Below are 21,818 nucleotides of genomic sequence, written 5' to 3'. Positions count from 1 at the left end.
CAAGCTTTTCCCTCTTGGAACGAACAGAATTCGCCAAAGAATGTCCGATTCAGACTGGGAAACACATATTTTGTCTATATAGAAAAGAATGCTTTTTACCATCTAGAACCACTGAATTTAAGCTTATTCGACAAGTAATATGAATTCACTTTGCGAAACAGTAGCTGTGTGTTTATCTTCAAAGTCAACATACTACAAACTTTTCCCTCTTGGAACGAACAGAATTCGCCAAAGAATGTTTGATTCAGAAAGGGAAATGCACATATTGTCTACATAGAAAAGAATGATTTTTCTCGTGTAGAACCACTTAAAACTAAGCTTATTCGAGAAGTAACGGCAATCCACTTGGCGAAACACTAGCTGTGTGTTTATCGTCAATGTCGACCTCCTAAAAGCTTTTCCTGCTTGGAACGAATAGAATTCGCCAAAGAATGTGCGATTCATACTGGGAAACGCACGTTTTGTCTATGTAGAAACGGATGGTTTTTACTGTCTCGAACCACTTAAAACTAAGCTTATTCACCAAGTAATAGCAATTCAGTGTGTGAAACACTAGTTGTGTGTTTATCTTCAAAGACATCCTCCTACAAGCTTCTCCCGCTTTGAATGAACAGAATTTGCAAAAGAATGTGCGATTCATACTTGGAAACGCCCGTCTTTTCCATATAGAGAAGTATGTTTTTTACCGTTTAGAACCACTTAAAACTCAGCTCATTTGCCAAGTAACAGCAATTCACTTGGCGAAACACTAGCTGTGTGTTTATCTTCAAAGTCAACTTCCCACAAGCTCTTCCTTCTTGGAACGAACAGAATTCGCCAAAGAATGTGCGATTCATATTGGGAAACCCACCGCTTGTCTATATAGAAAGGTATGCTTTTCACCGTCTAGAACTATCTAAAACCCAGCTTATTCACCAATTAACAGTAATTCACGTTGCAAAACACTAGCTGTGTGTTTATCTTTAAAGTCAACATACTACAGACTTTCCCGCTTGGAACGAACAGAATTCGCCAAAGAATATCCGATTCAGACTGGGAAACACATATTTTGTGTATATAGAAAAGTATGCTTTTTACCATCTAGAACCACTGAATTTAAGCTTATTCGACAAGTAACATCAATTCACTTTGTGAAACAGTAGCTGTGTGTTTATCTTCAAAGTCAACTTCCTACAAGCTTTTCCCGCTTGGAACGAACAGAATTCTCCAAAGAATGTTTGATTCAGAAAGGGAAATGCACATCTTGTCTATATAGAAAAGAATGATTTTTCTCATCTAGCACCACCTATAAGTAAGCTTGTTCGAGAGTAACGGCAATTCACTTGGGGAAACACTAGCTGTGTGTTTATCGTCAATGTCGACCTCCTAAAAGCTTTTCCCGCTTGGAACGAATAGAATTCGCCAAAGAATGTGCGATTCAGACTCGGAAACGCACGTTTTGTCTATGTAGAAATGGATGCTTTTTAGTGTCTAGAACCACTTAATACTAAGCTTATTCGCCAAGTAAGAGCAATTCAGTGTGTGAAACACTAGTTGTGTGTTTACCTTCAAAGTCATCCTCCTACAAGCTTCTCCCGCTTTGAATGAACAGAATTTGCAAAAGAATGTGCGATTCATACTTGGAAACGCCCGTCTTTTCTCTATAGAGAGGTAGGTTTTTTACCGTTTAGAACCACTTAAAACTAAGCTCAATTGCCAAGTAACAGCAATTCACTTGGCGAAACACTAGCTGTGTGTTTATCTTCAAAGTCAACTTCCTACAAGCTCTTCCTGCTTGGAACGAACAGAATTCGCCAAAGAATGTGCGATTCATATTGGGAAACCCACCTCTTGTCTATATAGAAAGGTATGCTTTTCACCGTCTAGAACTATCTAAAACCAAGCTTATTCACCAAGTAACAGTAATTCACTTTGCAAAACACTAGCTGTGTGTTTATCTTCAAGTCAACATACTACAAACTTTCCCGCTTGGAACGAACAGAATTCGCCAAAGAATGTTTGATTCAGAGTGGGAAATGCATATCTTGTCTATATAGAAAAGAATGATTATTCTTGTCTAGAACCACTGAAAACTAAGCTTATTCGAGAAGTAATGGCAATTCAGATGGCGAAACACTAGCTGTGTGTTTGTCCTCAAAGTCAACTTCCTACAAGCTTTTCCCTCTTGGAACGAACAGAATTCGCCAAAGAATGTCCGATTCAGACTGGGAAACACATATTTTGTCTATATAGAAAAGAATGCTTTTTACCATCTAGAACCACTGAATTTAAGCTTATTCGACAAGTAATATGAATTCACTTTGCGAAACAGTAGCTGTGTGTTTATCTTCAAAGTCAACATACTACAAACTTTTCCCTCTTGGAACGAACAGAATTCGCCAAAGAATGTTTGATTCAGAAAGGGAAATGCACATATTGTCTACATAGAAAAGAATGATTTTTCTCGTGTAGAACCACTTAAAACTAAGCTTATTCGAGAAGTAACGGCAATCCACTTGGCGAAACACTAGCTGTGTGTTTATCATCAATGTCGACCTCCTAAAAGCTTTTCCTGCTTGGAACGAATAGAATTCGCCAAAGAATGTGCGATTCATACTGGGAAACGCACGTTTTGTCTATGTAGAAACGGATGGTTTTTACTGTCTCGAACCACTTAAAACTAAGCTTATTCACCAAGTAATAGCAATTCAGTGTGTGAAACACTAGTTGTGTGTTTATCTTCAAAGACATCCTCCTACAAGCTTCTCCCGCTTTGAATGAACAGAATTTGCAAAAGAATGTGCGATTCATACTTGGAAACGCCCGTCTTTTCCATATAGAGAAGTATGTTTTTTACCGTTTAGAACCACTTAAAACTCAGCTCATTTGCCAAGTAACAGCAATTCACTTGGCGAAACACTAGCTGTGTGTTTATCTTCAAAGTCAACTTCCCACAAGCTCTTCCTTCTTGGAACGAACAGAATTCGCCAAAGAATGTGCGATTCATATTGGGAAACCCACCGCTTGTCTCTATAGAAAGGTATGCTTTTCACCGTCTAGAACTATCTAAAACCCAGCTTATTCACCAAGTAACAGTAATTCACGTTGCAAAACACTAGCTGTGTGTTTATCTTTAAAGTCAACATACTACAAACTTTCCCGGTGGAACGAACAGAATTCGCCAAAGAATATCCGATTCAGACTGGGAAACACATATTTTGTCTATATAGAAAAGTATGCTTTTTACCATCTAGAACCACTGAATTTAAGCTTATTCGACAAGTAACATCAATTCACTTTGTGAAACAGTAGCTGTGTGTTTATCTTCAAAGTCAACTTCCTACAAGCTTTTCCCCTTGGAACGAACAGAATTCTCCAAAGAATGTTTGATTCAGAAAGGGAAATGCACATCTTGTCTATATAGAAAAGAATGATTTTTCTCATCTAGCACCACCTATAAGTAAGCTTGTTCGAGAGTAACGGCAATTCACTTGGGGAAACACTAGCTGTGTGTTTATCGTCAATGTCGACCTCCTAAAAGCTTTTCCCGCTTGGAACGAATAGAATTCGCCAAAGAATGTGCGATTCAGACTGGGAAACGCACGTTTTGTCTATGTAGAAATGGATGCTTTTTAGTGTCTAGAACCACTTAATACTAAGCTTATTCGCCAAGTAAGAGCAATTCAGTGTGTGAAACACTAGTTGTGTGTTTATCTTCAAAGTCATCCTCCTACAAGCTTCTCCCACTTTGAATGAACAGAATTTGCAAAAGAATGTGCGATTCATTCTTGGAAACGCCCGTCTTTGACATATAGAGAAGTATGTTTTTTACCGTTTAGAACCACTTAAAACTAAGCTTATTTGCCAAGTAACAGCAATTTACTTGGCATAACACTCCCTGTGTGTTTATCGTCAGTGTCGACCTCCTACAAGCTTTTCCCTCTTGGAACGAACAGAATTCGCCAAAGAATGTCTTATTCAGACTGGGAAACACATATTTTGTCTATATAGAAAATTATGCTTTTTACCATCTAGAACCACTGAATTTAAGCTTATTCGACAAGTAACATCAATTCACTTTGTGAAACAGTAGCTCTGTGTTTATCTTCAAAGTCAACTTCCTACAAGCTTTTCCCGCTCGGAAGGAACAGAATTCTCCAAAGAATGTTTGATTCAGAAAGGGAAATGCACATCTTGTCTACATAGAAAAGAATGATTATTCTTGTCTAGAACAACTGAAAACTAAGCTTATTCGAGAAGTAATGGTAATTCAGTTGGCGCAACACTAGCTGTGTGTTTGTCCTCAAAGTCAACTTCCTACAAGCTTTTCCCTCTTGGAACGAACAGAATTCGCCAAAGAATGTCCGATTCAGACTGGGAAAAACATATTTTGTCTATATAGAAAAGAATGCTTTTTACCATCTAGAACCACTGAATTTAAGCTTATTCGACAAGTAATATGAATTCACTTTGCGAAACAGTAGCTGTGTGTTTATCTTCAAAGTCAACTTCCTACAAGCTCTTCCTGCTTGGAACGAACAGAATTCGCCAAAGAATGTGCGATTCATATTGGGAAACCCACCTCTTGTGTATATAGAAAGGTATGCATTTCACCGTCTAGAACTACCTAAAACCAAGCTTATTCACCAAGTAACAGTAATTCACTTTGCAAAACACTAGCTGTGTGTTTATCTTCAAAGTCAACATACTACAAACTTTCCCGCTTGGAACGAACAGAATTCGCCAAAGAATGTTTGATTCAGAAAGGGAAATGCACATATTGTCTACATAGAAAAGAATGATTTTTCTCGTGTAGAACCACTTAAAACTAAGCTTATTCGAGAAGTAACGGCAATCCACTTGGCGAAACACTAGCTGTGTGTTTATCGTCAATGTCGACCTCCTAAAAGCTTTTCCTGCTTGGAACGAATAGAATTCGCCAAAGAATGTGCGATTCATACTGGGAAACGCACGTTTTGTCTATGTAGAAACGGATGGTTTTTACTGTCTCGAACCACTTAAAACTAAGCTTATTCACCAAGTAATAGCAATTCAGTGTATGAAACACTAGTTGTGTGTTTATCTTCAAAGACATCCTCCTACAAGCTTCTCCCGCTTTGAATGAACAGAATTTGCAAAAGAATGTGCGATTCATACTTGGAAACGCCCGTCTTTTCCATATAGAGAAGTATGTTTTTTACCGTTTAGAACCACTTAAAACTCAGCTCATTTGCCAAGTAACAGCAATTCACTTGGCGAAACACTAGCTGTGTGTTTATCTTCAAAGTCAACTTCCCACAAGCTCTTCCTTCTTGGAACGAACAGAATTCGCCAAAGAATGTGCGATTCATATTGGGAAACCCACCGCTTGTCTATATAGAAAGGTATGCTTTTCACCGTCTAGAACTATCTAAAACCCAGCTTATTCACCAAGTAACAGTAATTCACGTTGCAAAACACTAGCTGTGTGTTTATCTTTAAAGTCAACATACTACAAACTTTCCCGCTTGGAACGAACAGAATTCGCCAAAGAATATCCGATTCAGACTGGGAAACACATATTTTGTCTATATAGAAAAGTATGCTTTTTACCATCTAGAACCACTGAATTTAAGCTTATTCGACAAGTAACATCAATTCACTTTGTGAAACAGTAGCTGTGTGTTTATCTTCAAAGTCAACTTCCTACAAGCTTTTCCCGTTGGAACGAACAGAATTCTCCAAAGAATGTTTGATTCAGAAAGGGAAATGCACATCTTGTCTATATAGAAAAGAATGATTTTTCTCATCTAGCACCACCTATAAGTAAGCTTGTTCGAGAGTAACGGCAATTCACTTGGGGAAACACTAGCTGTGTGTTTATCGTCAATGTCGACCTCCTAAAAGCTTTTCCCGCTTGGAACGAATAGAATTCGCCAAAGAATGTGCGATTCAGACTGGGAAACGCACGTTTTGTCTATGTAGAAATGGATGCTTTTTACTGTCTAGAACCACTTAATACTAAGCTTATTCGCCAAGTAAGAGCAATTCAGTGTGTGAAACACTAGTTGTGTGTTTATCTTCAAAGTCATCCTCCTACAAGCTTCTCCCACTTTGAATGAACAGAATTTGCAAAAGAATGTGCGATTCATTCTTGGAAACGCCCGTCTTTGACATATAGAGAAGTATGTTTTTTACCGTTTAGAACCACTTAAAACTAAGCTTATTTGCCAAGTAACAGCAATTTACTTGGCATAACACTCCCTGTGTGTTTATCGTCAGTGTCGACCTCCTACAAGCTTTTCCCTCTTGGAACGAACAGAATTCGCCAAAGAATGTCTTATTCCGACTGGGAAACACATATTTTGTCTATATAGAAAATTATGCTTTTTACCATCTAGAACCACTGAATTTACGCTTATTCGACAAGTAACATCAATTCACTTTGTGAAACAGTAGCTCTGTGTTTATCTTCAAAGTCAACTTCCTACAAGCTTTTCCCGCTCGGAAGGAACAGAATTCTCCAAAGAATGTTTGATTCAGAAAGGGAAATGCACATCTTGTCTACATAGAAAAGAATGATTATTCTTGTCTAGAACAACTGAAAACTAAGCTTATTCGAGAAGTAATGGTAATTCAGTTGGCGCAACACTAGCTGTGTGTTTGTCCTCAAAGTCAACTTCCTACAAGCTTTTCCCTCTTGGAACGAACAGAATTCGCCAAAGAATGTCCGATTCAGACTGGGAAACACATATTTTGTCTATATAGAAAAGAATGCTTTTTACCATCTAGAACCACTGAATTTAAGCTTATTCGACAAGTAATATGAATTCACTTTGCGAAACAGTAGCTGTGTGTTTATCTTCAAAGTCAACTTCCTACAAGCTCTTCCTGCTTGGAACGAACAGAATTCGCCAAAGAATGTGCGATTCATATTGGGAAACCCACCTCTTGTGTATATAGAAAGGTATGCATTTCACCGTCTAGAACTATCTAAAACCAAGCTTATTCACCAAGTAACAGTAATTCACTTTGCAAAACACTAGCTGTGTGTTTATCTTCAAAGTCAACATACTACAAACTTTCCCGCTTGGAACGAACAGAATTCGCCAAAGAATGTTTGATTCAGAAAGGGAAATGCACATATTGTCTACATAGAAAAGAATGATTTTTCTCGTGTAGAACCACTTAAAACTAAGCTTATTCGAGAAGTAACGGCAATCCACTTGGCGAAACACTAGCTGTGTGTTTATCGTCAATGTCGACCTCCTAAAAGCTTTTCCTGCTTGGAACGAATAGAATTCGCCAAAGAATGTGCGATTCATACTGGGAAACGCACGTTTTGTCTATGTAGAAACGGATGGTTTTTACTGTCTCGAACCACTTAAAACTAAGCTTATTCACCAAGTAATAGCAATTCAGTGTGTGAAACACTAGTTGTGTGTTTATCTTCAAAGACATCCTCCTACAAGCTTCTCCCGCTTTGAATGAACAGAATTTGCAAAAGAATGTGCGATTCATACTTGGAAACGCCCGTCTTTTCCATATAGAGAAGTATGTTTTTTACCGTTTAGAACCACTTAAAACTCAGCTCATTTGCCAAGTAACAGCAATTCACTTGGCGAAACACTAGCTGTGTGTTTATCTTCAAAGTCAACTTCCCACAAGCTCTTCCTTCTTGGAACGAACAGAATTCGCCAAAGAATGTGCGATTCATATTGGGAAACCCACCTCTTGTCTATATAGAAAGGTATGCTTTTCACCGTCTAGAACTATCTAAAACCAAGCTTATTCACCAAGTAACAGTAATTCACTTTGCAAAACACTAGCTGTGTGTTTATCTTCAAGTCAACATACTACAAACTTTCCCGCTTGGAACGAACAGAATTCGCCAAAGAATGTTTGATTCAGAGTGGGAAATGCATATCTTGTCTATATAGAAAAGAATGATTATTCTTGTCTGGAACAACTGAAAACTAAGCTTATTCGAGAAGTAATGGCAATTCAGATGGCGAAACACTAGCTGTGTGTTTGTCCTCAAAGTCAACTTCCTACAAGCTTTTCCCTCTTGGAACGAACAGAATTCGCCAAAGAATGTCCGATTCAGACTGGGAAACACATATTTTGTCTATATAGAAAAGAATGCTTTTTACCATCTAGAACCACTGAATTTAAGCTTATTCGACAAGTAATATGAATTCACTTTGCGAAACAGTAGCTGTGTGTTTATCTTCAAAGTCAACATACTACAAACTTTTCCCTCTTGGAACGAACAGAATTCGCCAAAGAATGTTTGATTCAGAAAGGGAAATGCACATATTGTCTACATAGAAAAGAATGATTTTTCTCGTGTAGAACCACTTAAAACTAAGCTTATTCGAAAAGTAACGGCAATCCACTTGGCGAAACACTAGCTGTGTGTTTATCGTCAATGTCGACCTCCTAAAAGCTTTTCCTGCTTGGAACGAATAGAATTCGCCAAAGAATGTGCGATTCATACTGGGAAACGCACGTTTTGTCTATGTAGAAACGGATGGTTTTTACTGTCTCGAACCACTTAAAACTAAGCTTATTCACCAAGTAATAGCAATTCAGTGTGTGAAACACTAGTTGTGTGTTTATCTTCAAAGACATCCTCCTACAAGCTTCTCCCGCTTTGAATGAACAGAATTTGCAAAAGAATGTGCGATTCATACTTGGAAACGCCCGTCTTTTCCATATAGAGAAGTATGTTTTTTACCGTTTAGAACCACTTAAAACTCAGCTCATTTGCCAAGTGACAGCAATTCACTTGGCGAAACACTAGCTGTGTGTTTATCTTCAAAGTCAACTTCCCACAAGCTCTTCCTTCTTGGAACGAACAGAATTCGCCAAAGAATGTGCGATTCATATTGGGAAACCCACCGCTTGTCTATATAGAAAGGTATGCTTTTCACCGTCTAGAACTATCTAAAACCCAGCTTATTCACCAATTAACAGTAATTCACGTTGCAAAACACTAGCTGTGTGTTTATCTTCAAGTCAACATACTACAAACTTTCCCGCTTGGAACGAACAGAATTCGCCAAAGAATGTTTGATTCAGAGTGGGAAATGCATATCTTGTCTATATAGAAAAGAATGATTATTCTTGTCTGGAACAACTGAAAACTAAGCTTATTCGAGAAGTAATGGCAATTCAGATGGCGAAACACTAGCTGTGTGTTTGTCCTCAAAGTCAACTTCCTACAAGCTTTTCCCTCTTGGAACGAACAGAATTCGCCAAAGAATGTCCGATTCAGACTGGGAAACACATATTTTGTCTATATAGAAAAGAATGCTTTTTACCATCTAGAACCACTGAATTTAAGCTTATTCGACAAGTAATATGAATTCACTTTGCGAAACAGTAGCTGTGTGTTTATCTTCAAAGTCAACATACTACAAACTTTTCCCTCTTGGAACGAACAGAATTCGCCAAAGAATGTTTGATTCAGAAAGGGAAATGCACATATTGTCTACATAGAAAAGAATGATTTTTCTCGTGTAGAACCACTTAAAACTAAGCTTATTCGAAAAGTAACGGCAATCCACTTGGCGAAACACTAGCTGTGTGTTTATCGTCAATGTCGACCTCCTAAAAGCTTTTCCTGCTTGGAACGAATAGAATTCGCCAAAGAATGTGCGATTCATACTGGGAAACGCACGTTTTGTCTATGTAGAAACGGATGGTTTTTACTGTCTCGAACCACTTAAAACTAAGCTTATTCACCAAGTAATAGCAATTCAGTGTGTGAAACACTAGTTGTGTGTTTATCTTCAAAGACATCCTCCTACAAGCTTCTCCCGCTTTGAATGAACAGAATTTGCAAAAGAATGTGCGATTCATACTTGGAAACGCCCGTCTTTTCCATATAGAGAAGTATGTTTTTTACCGTTTAGAACCACTTAAAACTCAGCTCATTTGCCAAGTGACAGCAATTCACTTGGCGAAACACTAGCTGTGTGTTTATCTTCAAAGTCAACTTCCCACAAGCTCTTCCTTCTTGGAACGAACAGAATTCGCCAAAGAATGTGCGATTCATATTGGGAAACCCACCGCTTGTCTATATAGAAAGGTATGCTTTTCACCGTCTAGAACTATCTAAAACCCAGCTTATTCACCAATTAACAGTAATTCACGTTGCAAAACACTAGCTGTGTGTTTATCTTTAAAGTCAACATACTACAAACTTTCCCGCTTGGAACGAACAGAATTCGCCAAAGAATATCCGATTCAGACTGGGAAACACATATTTTGTCTATATAGAAAAGTATGCTTTTTACCATCTAGAACCACTGAATTTAAGCTTATTCGACAAGTAACATCAATTCACTTTGTGAAACAGTAGCTGTGTGTTTATCTTCAAAGTCAACTTCCTACAAGCTTTTCCCGCTTGGAACGAACAGAATTCTCCAAAGAATGTTTGATTCAGAAAGGGAAATGCACATCTTGTCTATATAGAAAAGAATGATTTTTCTCATCTAGCACCACCTATAAGTAAGCTTGTTCGAGAGTAACGGCAATTCACTTGGGGAAACACTAGCTGTGTGTTTATCGCTAATGTCGACCTCCTAAAAGCTTTTCCCGCTTGGAACGAATAGAATTCGCCAAAGAATGTGCGATTCAGACTGGGAAACGCACGTTTTGTCTATGTAGAAATGGATGCTTTTTAGTGTCTAGAACCACTTAATACTAAGCTTATTCGCCAAGTAAGAGCAATTCAGTGTGTGAAACACTAGTTGTGTGTTTATCTTCAAAGTCATCCTCCTACAAGCTTCTCCCACTTTGAATGAACAGAATTTGCAAAAGAATGTGCGATTCATTCTTGGAAACGCCCGTCTTTGACATATAGAGAAGTATGTTTTTTACCGTTTAGAACCACTTAAAACTAAGCTTATTTGCCAAGTAACAGCAATTTACTTGGCATAACACTCCCTGTGTGTTTATCGTCAGTGTCGACCTCCTACAAGCTTTTCCCTCTTGGAACGAACAGAATTCGCCAAAGAATGTCTTATTCAGACTGGGAAACACATATTTTGTCTATATAGAAAAGTATGCTTTTTACCATCTAGAACCACTGAATTTAAGCTTATTCGACAAGTAACATCAATTCACTTTGTGAAACAGTAGCTGTGTGTTTATCTTCAAAGTCAACTTCCTACAAGCTTTTCCCGCTTGGAACGAACAGAATTCTCCAAAGAATGTTTGATTCAGAAAGGGAAATGCACATCTTGTCTATATAGAAAAGAATGATTTTTCTCATCTAGCACCACCTATAAGTAAGCTTGTTCGAGAGTAACGGCAATTCACTTGGGGAAACACTAGCTGTGTGTTTATCGTCAATGTCGACCTCCTAAAAGCTTTTCCCGCTTGGAACGAATAGAATTCGCCAAAGAATGTGCGATTCAGACTTGGAAACGCACGTTTTGTCTATGTAGAAATGGATGCTTTTTACTGTCTAGAACCACTTAATACTAAGCTTATTCGCCAAGTAAGAGCAATTCAGTGTGTGAAACACTAGTTGTGTGTTTATCTTCAAAGTCATCCTCCTACAAGCTTCTCCCACTTTGAATGAACAGAATTTGCAAAAGAATGTGCGATTCATTCTTGGAAACGCCCGTCTTTGACATATAGAGAAGTATGTTTTTTACCGTTTAGAACCACTTAAAACTAAGCTTATTTGCCAAGTAACAGCAATTTACTTGGCATAACACTCCCTGTGTGTTTATCGTCAGTGTCGACCTCCTACAAGCTTTTCCCTCTTGGAACGAACAGAATTCGCCAAAGAATGTCTTATTCAGACTGGGAAACACATATTTTGTCTATATAGAAAATTATGCTTTTTACCATCTAGAACCACTGAATTTAAGCTTATTCGACAAGTAACATCAATTCACTTTGTGACACAGTAGCTCTGTGTTTATCTTCAATGTCAACTTCCTACAAGCTTTTCCCGCTCGGAAGGAACAGAATTCTCCAAAGAATGTTTGATTCAGAAAGGGAAATGCACATCTTGTCTACATAGAAAAGAATGATTATTCTTGTCTAGAACCACTGAAAACTAAGCTTATTCGAGAAGTAATGGTAATTCAGTTGGCGCAACACTAGCTGTGTGTTTGTCCTCAAAGTCAACTTCCTACAAGCTTTTCCCTCTTGGAACGAACAGAATTCGCCAAAGAATGTCCGATTCAGACTGGGAAACACATATTTTGTCTATATAGAAAAGAATGCTTTTTACCATCTAGAACCACTGAATTTAAGCTTATTCGACAAGTAATATGAATTCACTTTGCGAAACAGTAGCTGTGTGTTTATCTTCAAAGTCAACTTCCTACAAGCTCTTCCTGCTTGGAACGAACAGAATTCGCCAAAGAATGTGCGATTCATATTGGGAAACCCACCTCTTGTGTATATAGAAAGGTATGCATTTCACCGTCTAGAACTATCTAAAACCAAGCTTATTCACCAAGTAACAGTAATTCACTTTGCAAAACGCTAGCTGTGTGTTTATCTTCAAAGTCAACATACTACAAACTTTCCCGCTTGGAACGAACAGAATTCGCCAAAGAATGTTTGATTCAGAGTGGGAAATGCATATCTTGTCTATATAGAAAAGAATGATTATTCTTGTCTAGAACCACTTAAAACTAAGCTTATTTGCCAAGTAACGGCAATTTACTTGGCATAACACTCCCTGTGTGTTTATCGTCAGTGTCGACCTCCTACAAGCTTTTCCCTCTTGGAAAGAACAGAATTCGCCAAAGAATGTCCGATTCAGACTGGGAAACACATATTTTGTCTATATAGAAAATTATGCTTTTTACCATCTAGAACCACTGAATTTAAGCTTATTCGACAAGTAACATCAATTCACTTTGTGAAACAGTAGCTGTGTGTTTATCTTCAAAGTCAACTTCCTACAAACTTTTCCCGCTTGGAACGAACAGAATTCTCCAAAGAATGTTTGATTCAGAAAGGGAAATGCACATCTTGTCTACATAGAAAAGAATGATTTTTCTCGTTAGAACCACTTTAAACTAAGCTTATTCGAGAAGTAATGGCAATCCACTTGGCGAAACACTAGCTGTGTGTTTATCGTCAATGTCGACCTCCTAAAAGCTTTTCCCGCTTGGAACGAATAGAATTCGCCAAAGAATGTGCGATTCAGACTCGGAAACGCACGTTTTGTGTAGGTAGAAATGGATGCTTTTTACTGTCTCGAACCACTTAAAACTAAAATTATTCGCCAAGTAATAGCAATTCAGTGTGTGAAACACTAGTTTTGTGTTTATCTTCAAAGTCATCCTCCTACAAGGTTCTCCCGCTTTGAATGAACAGAATTTGCAAAAGAATGTGCGATTCATACTTGGAAACGCCCGTCTTTTCGATATAGAGAAGTATGTTTTTTACCGTTTAGAACCACTTAAAACTCAGCTCATTTGCCAAGTAACAGCAATTCACTTGGCGAAACACTAGCTGTGTGTTTATCTTCAAAGTCAACTTCCCACAAGCTCTTCCTTCTTGGAACGAACAGAATTCGCCAAAGAATGTGCGATTCATATTGGGAAACCCACCGCTTGTCTATATAGAAAGGTATGCTTTTCACCGTCTAGAACTATCTAAAACCCAGCTTATTCACCAAGTAACAGTAATTCACGTTGCAAAACACTAGCTGTGTGTTTATCTTTAAAGTCAACATACTACAAACTTTCCCGGTGGAACGAACAGAATTCGCCAAAGAATATCCGATTCAGACTGGGAAACACATATTTTGTCTATATAGAAAAGTATGCTTTTTACCATCTAGAACCACTGAATTTAAGCTTATTCGACAAGTAACATCAATTCACTTTGTGAAACAGTAGCTGTGTGTTTATCTTCAAAGTCAACTTCCTACAAGCTTTTCCCGTTGGAACGAACAGAATTCTCCAAAGAATGTTTGATTCAGAAAGGGAAATGCACATCTTGTCTATATAGAAAAGAATGATTTTTCTCATCTAGCACCACCTATAAGTAAGCTTGTTCGAGAGTAACGGCAATTCACTTGGGGAAACACTAGCTGTGTGTTTATCGTCAATGTCGACCTCCTAAAAGCTTTTCCCGCTTGGAACGAATAGAATTCGCCAAAGAATGTGCGATTCAGACTGGGAAACGCACGTTTTGTCTATGTAGAAATGGATGCTTTTTAGTGTCTAGAACCACTTAATACTAAGCTTATTCGCCAAGTAAGAGCAATTCAGTGTGTGAAACACTAGTTGTGTGTTTATCTTCAAAGTCATCCTCCTACAAGCTTCTCCCACTTTGAATGAACAGAATTTGCAAAAGAATGTGCGATTCATTCTTGGAAACGCCCGTCTTTGACATATAGAGAAGTATGTTTTTTACCGTTTAGAACCACTTAAAACTAAGCTTATTTGCCAAGTAACAGCAATTTACTTGGCATAACACTCCCTGTGTGTTTATCGTCAGTGTCGACCTCCTACAAGCTTTTCCCTCTTGGAACGAACAGAATTCGCCAAAGAATGTCTTATTCAGACTGGGAAACACATATTTTGTCTATATAGAAAATTATGCTTTTTACCATCTAGAACCACTGAATTTAAGCTTATTCGACAAGTAACATCAATTCACTTTGTGAAACAGTAGCTCTGTGTTTATCTTCAAAGTCAACTTCCTACAAGCTTTTCCCGCTCGGAAGGAACAGAATTCTCCAAAGAATGTTTGATTCAGAAAGGGAAATGCACATCTTGTCTACATAGAAAAGAATGATTATTCTTGTCTAGAACAACTGAAAACTAAGCTTATTCGAGAAGTAATGGTAATTCAGTTGGCGCAACACTAGCTGTGTGTTTGTCCTCAAAGTCAACTTCCTACAAGCTTTTCCCTCTTGGAACGAACAGAATTCGCCAAAGAATGTCCGATTCAGACTGGGAAAAACATATTTTGTCTATATAGAAAAGAATGCTTTTTACCATCTAGAACCACTGAATTTAAGCTTATTCGACAAGTAATATGAATTCACTTTGCGAAACAGTAGCTGTGTGTTTATCTTCAAAGTCAACTTCCTACAAGCTCTTCCTGCTTGGAACGAACAGAATTCGCCAAAGAATGTGCGATTCATATTGGGAAACCCACCTCTTGTGTATATAGAAAGGTATGCATTTCACCGTCTAGAACTACCTAAAACCAAGCTTATTCACCAAGTAACAGTAATTCACTTTGCAAAACACTAGCTGTGTGTTTATCTTCAAAGTCAACATACTACAAACTTTCCCGCTTGGAACGAACAGAATTCGCCAAAGAATGTTTGATTCAGAAAGGGAAATGCACATATTGTCTACATAGAAAAGAATGATTTTTCTCGTGTAGAACCACTTAAAACTAAGCTTATTCGAGAAGTAACGGCAATCCACTTGGCGAAACACTAGCTGTGTGTTTATCGTCAATGTCGACCTCCTAAAAGCTTTTCCTGCTTGGAACGAATAGAATTCGCCAAAGAATGTGCGATTCATACTGGGAAACGCACGTTTTGTCTATGTAGAAACGGATGGTTTTTACTGTCTCGAACCACTTAAAACTAAGCTTATTCACCAAGTAATAGCAATTCAGTGTATGAAACACTAGTTGTGTGTTTATCTTCAAAGACATCCTCCTACAAGCTTCTCCCGCTTTGAATGAACAGAATTTGCAAAAGAATGTGCGATTCATACTTGGAAACGCCCGTCTTTTCCATATAGAGAAGTATGTTTTTTACCGTTTAGAACCACTTAAAACTCAGCTCATTTGCCAAGTAACAGCAATTCACTTGGCGAAACACTAGCTGTGTGTTTATCTTCAAAGTCAACTTCCCACAAGCTCTTCCTTCTTGGAACGAACAGAATTCGCCAAAGAATGTGCGATTCATATTGGGAAACCCACCGCTTGTCTATATAGAAAGGTATGCTTTTCACCGTCTAGAACTATCTAAAACCCAGCTTATTCACCAAGTAACAGTAATTCACGTTGCAAAACACTAGCTGTGTGTTTATCTTTAAAGTCAACATACTACAAACTTTCCCGCTTGGAACGAACAGAATTCGCCAAAGAATATCCGATTCAGACTGGGAAACACATATTTTGTCTATATAGAAAAGTATGCTTTTTACCATCTAGAACCACTGAATTTAAGCTTATTCGACAAGTAACATCAATTCACTTTGTGAAACAGTAGCTGTGTGTTTATCTTCAAAGTCAACTTCCTACAAGCTTTTCCCGTTGGAACGAACAGAATTCTCCAAAGAATGTTTGATTCAGAAAGGGAAATGCACATCTTGTCTATATAGAAAAGAATGATTTTTCTCATCTAGCACCACCTATAAGTAAGCTTGTTCGAGAGTAACGGCAATTCACTTGGGGAAACACTAGCTGTGTGTTTATCGTCAATGTCGACCTCCTAAAAGCTTTTCCCGCTTGGAACGAATAGAATTCGCCAAAGAATGTGCGATTCAGACTGGGAAACGCACGTTTTGTCTATGTAGAAATGGATGCTTTTTACTGTCTAGAACCACTTAATACTAAGCTTATTCGCCAAGTAAGAGCAATTCAGTGTGTGAAACACTAGTTGTGTGTTTATCTTCAAAGTCATCCTCCTACAAGCTTCTCCCACTTTGAATGAACAGAATTTGCAAAAGAATGTGCGATTCATTCTTGGAAACGCCCGTCTTTGACATATAGAGAAGTATGTTTTTTACCGTTTAGAACCACTTAAAACTAAGCTTATTTGCCAAGTAACAGCAATTTACTTGGCATAACACTCCCTGTGTGTTTATCGTCAGTGTCGACCTCCTACAAGCTTTTCCCTCTTGGAACGAACAGAATTCGCCAAAGAATGTCTTATTCCGACTGGGAAACACATATTTTGTCTATATAGAAAATTATGCTTTTTACCATCTAGAACCACTGAATTTACGCTTATTCGACAAGTAACATCAATTCACTTTGTGAAACAGTAGCTCTGTGTTTATCTTCAAAGTCAACTTCCTACAAGCTTTTCCCGCTCGGAAGGAACAGAATTCTCCAAAGAATGTTTGATTCAGAAAGGGAAATGCACATCTTGTCTACATAGAAAAGAATGATTATTCTTGTCTAGAACAACTGAAAACTAAGCTTATTCGAGAAGTAATGGTAATTCAGTTGGCGCAACACTAGCTGTGTGTTTGTCCTCAAAGTCAACTTCCTACAAGCTTTTCCCTCTTGGAACGAACAGAATTCGCCAAAGAATGTCCGATTCAGACTGGGAAACACATATTTTGTCTATATAGAAAAGAATGCTTTTTACCATCTAGAACCACTGAATTTAAGCTTATTCGACAAGTAATATGAATTCACTTTGCGAAACAGTAGCTGTGTGTTTATCTTCAAAGTCAACTTCCTACAAGCTCTTCCTGCTTGGAACGAACAGAATTCGCCAAAGAATGTGCGATTCATATTGGGAAACCCACCTCTTGTGTATATAGAAAGGTATGCATTTCACCGTCTAGAACTATCTAAAACCAAGCTTATTCACCAAGTAACAGTAATTCACTTTGCAAAACACTAGCTGTGTGTTTATCTTCAAAGTCAACATACTACAAACTTTCCCGCTTGGAACGAACAGAATTCGCCAAAGAATGTTTGATTCAGAAAGGGAAATGCACATATTGTCTACATAGAAAAGAATGATTTTTCTCGTGTAGAACCACTTAAAACTAAGCTTATTCGAGAAGTAACGGCAATCCACTTGGCGAAACACTAGCTGTGTGTTTATCGTCAATGTCGACCTCCTAAAAGCTTTTCCTGCTTGGATCGAATAGAATTCGCCAAAGAATGTGCGATTCATACTGGGAAACGCACGTTTTGTCTATGTAGAAACGGATGGTTTTTACTGTCTCGAACCACTTAAAACTAAGCTTATTCACCAAGTAATAGCAATTCAGTGTGTGAAACACTAGTTGTGTGTTTATCTTCAAAGACATCCTCCTACAAGCTTCTCCCGCTTTGAATGAACAGAATTTGCAAAAGAATGTGCGATTCATACTTGGAAACGCCCGTCTTTTCCATATAGAGAAGTATGTTTTTTACCGTTTAGAACCACTTAAAACTCAGCTCATTTGCCAAGTAACAGCAATTCACTTGGCGAAACACTAGCTGTGTGTTTATCTTCAAAGTCAACTTCCCACAAGCTCTTCCTTCTTGGAACGAACAGAATTCGCCAAAGAATGTGCGATTCATATTGGGAAACCCACCTCTTGTCTATATAGAAAGGTATGCTTTTCACCGTCTAGAACTATCTAAAACCAAGCTTATTCACCAAGTAACAGTAATTCACTTTGCAAAACACTAGCTGTGTGTTTATCTTCAAGTCAACATACTACAAACTTTCCCGCTTGGAACGAACAGAATTCGCCAAAGAATGTTTGATTCAGAGTGGGAAATGCATATCTTGTCTATATAGAAAAGAATGATTATTCTTGTCTGGAACAACTGAAAACTAAGCTTATTCGAGAAGTAATGGCAATTCAGATGGCGAAACACTAGCTGTGTGTTTGTCCTCAAAGTCAACTTCCTACAAGCTTTTCCCTCTTGGAACGAACAGAATTCGCCAAAGAATGTCCGATTCAGACTGGGAAACACATATTTTGTCTATATAGAAAAGAATGCTTTTTACCATCTAGAACCACTGAATTTAAGCTTATTCGACAAGTAATATGAATTCACTTTGCGAAACAGTAGCTGTGTGTTTATCTTCAAAGTCAACATACTACAAACTTTTCCCGCTTGGAACGAAGAGAATTCGCCAAAGAATGTTTGATTCAGAAAGGGAAATGCACATATTGTCTACATAGAAAAGAATGATTTTTCTCGTGTAGAACCACTTAAAACTAAGCTTATTCGAAAAGTAACGGCAATCCACTTGGCGAAACACTAGCTGTGTGTTTATCGTCAATGTCGACCTCCTAAAAGCTTTTCCTGCTTGGAACGAATAGAATTCGCCAAAGAATGTGCGATTCATACTGGGAAACGCACGTTTTGTCTATGTAGAAACGGATGGTTTTTACTGTCTCGAACCACTTAAAACTAAGCTTATTCACCAAGTAATAGCAATTCAGTGTGTGAAACACTAGTTGTGTGTTTATCTTCAAAGACATCCTCCTACAAGCTTCTCCCGCTTTGAATGAACAGAATTTGCAAAAGAATGTGCGATTCATACTTGGAAACGCCCGTCTTTTCCATATAGAGAAGTATGTTTTTTACCGTTTAGAACCACTTAAAACTCAGCTCATTTGCCAAGTGACAGCAATTCACTTGGCGAAACACTAGCTGTGTGTTTATCTTCAAAGTCAACTTCCCACAAGCTCTTCCTTCTTGGAACGAACAGAATTCGCCAAAGAATGTGCGATTCATATTGGGAAACCCACCGCTTGTCTATATAGAAAGGTATGCTTTTCACCGTCTAGAACTATCTAAAACCCAGCTTATTCACCAATTAACAGTAATTCACGTTGCAAAACACTAGCTGTGTGTTTATCTTTAAAGTCAACATACTACAAACTTTCCCGCTTGGAACGAACAGAATTCGCCAAAGAATATCCGATTCAGACTGGGAAACACATATTTTGTCTATATAGAAAAGTATGCTTTTTACCATCTAGAACCACTGAATTTAAGCTTATTCGACAAGTAACATCAATTCACTTTGTGAAACAGTAGCTGTGTGTTTATCTTCAAAGTCAACTTCCTACAAGCTTTTCCCGCTTGGAACGAACAGAATTCTCCAAAGAATGTTTGATTCAGAAAGGGAAATGCACATCTTGTCTATATAGAAAAGAATGATTTTTCTCATCTAGCACCACCTATAAGTAAGCTTGTTCGAGAGTAACGGCAATTCACTTGGGGAAACACTAGCTGTGTGTTTATCGCTAATGTCGACCTCCTAAAAGCTTTTCCCGCTTGGAACGAATAGAATTCGCCAAAGAATGTGCGATTCAGACTGGGAAACGCACGTTTTGTCTATGTAGAAATGGATGCTTTTTAGTGTCTAGAACCACTTAATACTAAGCTTATTCGCCAAGTAAGAGCAATTCAGTGTGTGAAACACTAGTTGTGTGTTTATCTTCAAAGTCATCCTCCTACAAGCTTCTCCCACTTTGAATGAACAGAATTTGCAAAAGAATGTGCGATTCATTCTTGGAAACGCCCGTCTTTGACATATAGAGAAGTATGTTTTTTACCGTTTAGAACCACTTAAAACTAAGCTTATTTGCCAAGTAACAGCAATTTACTTGGCATAACACTCCCTGTGTGTTTATCGTCAGTGTCGACCTCCTACAAGCTTTTCCCTCTTGGAACGAACAGAATTCGCCAAAGAATGTCTTATTCAGACTGGGAAACACATATTTTGTCTATATAGAAAAGTATGCTTTTTACCATCTAGAACCACTGAATTTAAGCTTATTCGACAAGTAACATCAATTCACTTTGTGAAACAGTAGCTGTGTGTTTATCTTCAAAGTCAACTTCCTACAAGCTTTTCCCGCTTGGAACGAACAGAATTCTCCAAAGAATGTTTGATTCAGAAAGGGAAATGCACATCTTGTCTATATAGAAAAGAATGATTTTTCTCATCTAGCACCACCTATAAGTAAGCTTGTTCGAGAGTAACGGCAATTCACTTGGGGAAACACTAGCTGTGTGTTTATCGTCAATGTCGACCTCCTAAAAGCTTTTCCCGCTTGGAACGAATAGAATTCGCCAAAGAATGTGCGATTCAGACTTGGAAACGCACGTTTTGTCTATGTAGAAATGGATGCTTTTTACTGTCTAGAACCACTTAATACTAAGCTTATTCGCCAAGTAAGAGCAATCCAGAGTGTGAAACACTAGTTGTGTGTTTATCTTCAAAGTCATCCTCCTACAAGCTTCTCCCACTTTGAATGAACAGAATTTGCAAAAGAATGTGCGATTCATTCTTGGAAACGCCCGTCTTTGACATATAGAGAAGTATGTTTTTTACCGTTTAGAACCACTTAAAACTAAGCTTATTTGCCAAGTAACAGCAATTTACTTGGCATAACACTCCCTGTGTGTTTATCGTCAGTGTCGACCTCCTACAAGCTTTTCCCTCTTGGAACGAACAGAATTCGCCAAAGAATGTCTTATTCAGACTGGGAAACACATATTTTGTCTATATAGAAAATTATGCTTTTTACCATCTAGAACCACTGAATTTAAGCTTATTCGACAAGTAACATCAATTCACTTTGTGACACAGTAGCTCTGTGTTTATCTTCAAAGTCAACTTCCTACAAGCTTTTCCCGCTCGGAAGGAACAGAATTCTCCAAAGAATGTTTGATTCAGAAAGGGAAATGCACATCTTGTCTACATAGAAAAGAATGATTATTCTTGTCTAGAACCACTGAAAACTAAGCTTATTCGAGAAGTAATGGTAATTCAGTTGGCGCAACACTAGCTGTGTGTTTGTCCTCAAAGTCAACTTCCTACAAGCTTTTCCCTCTTGGAACGAACAGAATTCGCCAAAGAATGTCCGATTCAGACTGGGAAACACATATTTTGTCTATATAGAAAAGAATGCTTTTTACCATCTAGAACCACTGAATTTAAGCTTATTCGACAAGTAATATGAATTCACTTTGCGAAACAGTAGCTGTGTGTTTATCTTCAAAGTCAACTTCCTACAAGCTCTTCCTGCTTGGAACGAACAGAATTCGCCAAAGAATGTGCGATTCATATTGGGAAACCCACCTCTTTTGTATATAGAAAGGTATGCATTTCACCGTCTAGAACTATCTAAAACCAAGCT

At 38.0% G+C, this 21,818-nt stretch overlaps 1 pseudogene; it reads left to right on the top strand.

Moving 5' to 3' along the window:
- The window catches only part of Arhgap20-ps2 (Rho GTPase activating protein 20, pseudogene 2), a 77,228-nt pseudogene extending 55,410 nt beyond the window's left edge, over window positions 1–21,818 (top strand).

Source organism: Rattus norvegicus, chromosome 3 (genome assembly GCF_036323735.1).
Source record: "Rattus norvegicus strain BN/NHsdMcwi chromosome 3, GRCr8, whole genome shotgun sequence".
Classification (NCBI taxonomy): Eukaryota; Metazoa; Chordata; class Mammalia; order Rodentia; family Muridae; genus Rattus; species Rattus norvegicus.
The sequence above is the reverse complement of the archived record's forward strand: the minus strand, read 5'-3'. Positions and strand labels throughout refer to the sequence as shown.